Below are 1077 nucleotides of genomic sequence, written 5' to 3'. Positions count from 1 at the left end.
AAGTTCTCCCTGTGTTGCCCAGACTGGTCTCCAATTCCTGAGCTCAAGGGATCCTCCAGCTTCGGCTTCCCGAAGTGCTGGAATTACAGGCTTTAGCCACCATGCCACGCCTCCACAGTTATTTCTGATGATCAAGCAGGTCTGAAAACTATTGCATTCATAAAACATTTTCAACCAGAAAATTAATAAAAAGGGCTGTTTGGTGGTGGGGTTTTCCTGGTCATGAACAAACAGCTTGTGGGAGAGTTCAAGACTTTCCTGAAAAAGCACAGTGACATCCCACCTACACATCGCACCACACACCCTGCCCTGAGAACTTGAGAATGAATCCACTGACAGTGTGAGCCTTAGGAGGCCTCCCTGCTCTCACCTGAAAACCAAGGATAAGAATAGCAGTGGGAGGGATGACTGAGAAGAGTATAAAGTGGCTTTACTCAGTGCCTGCCACACAGTAGATGTTCAGTAAGCGTTTATTATTGACTGTTTTCAGAGCTACTGCCACCCAGTAGTAAAGGTAACTGCATTTCACACATTTCTAGCCACCTCACAGGAAATGACCATAGAGCCATTAATGGGTATGAAAAGCTGGGGACAAAGGAAATCTCATACTGAGTAAAGATGGTTGTCTTAATCAAACACACCAAATAGTAACTCCAGTGTAGAATAAAAGGTAAATATTCATTGGCCCTAGGGCCCTTGCTAACTAGTTTGGAGTCCTGTGGGTTCAAATGTCTCCTCTGTATCCCCACTCAAAGCCATCAGAGCCAGCAAACCAGTTGCGTCAGCCCCTACACAGCCAGACCTGGACCTCCCACCTCTTGACTATAGGTTTTCCTGATTGTGTCCCTCCTTGGGGTGAATGTCCCAGTAGGAGAAATGGAAAGGAGGAAGTATTTGTTGCCCCTGTGTGCATAACTTACCCTTCAAAATATCAGTCCAGCCCGGGCACGGTGGCTCACGCCTGTAATCCCAGCACTTTGGGAGGCCGAGGCAGGCGGATCACGAGGTCAAGAGATCGAGACCATCCTGGCTAACACGGTGAAACCCCATTCTCTACTAAAAATACAAAAAATTAGC

This window comes from Colobus angolensis, unplaced genomic scaffold (assembly GCF_000951035.1).
Source record: "Colobus angolensis palliatus isolate OR3802 unplaced genomic scaffold, Cang.pa_1.0 Scaffold101, whole genome shotgun sequence".
NCBI classification, from domain to species: Eukaryota; Metazoa; Chordata; class Mammalia; order Primates; family Cercopithecidae; genus Colobus; species Colobus angolensis.
The sequence above is the reverse complement of the archived record's forward strand: the minus strand, read 5'-3'. Positions refer to the sequence as shown.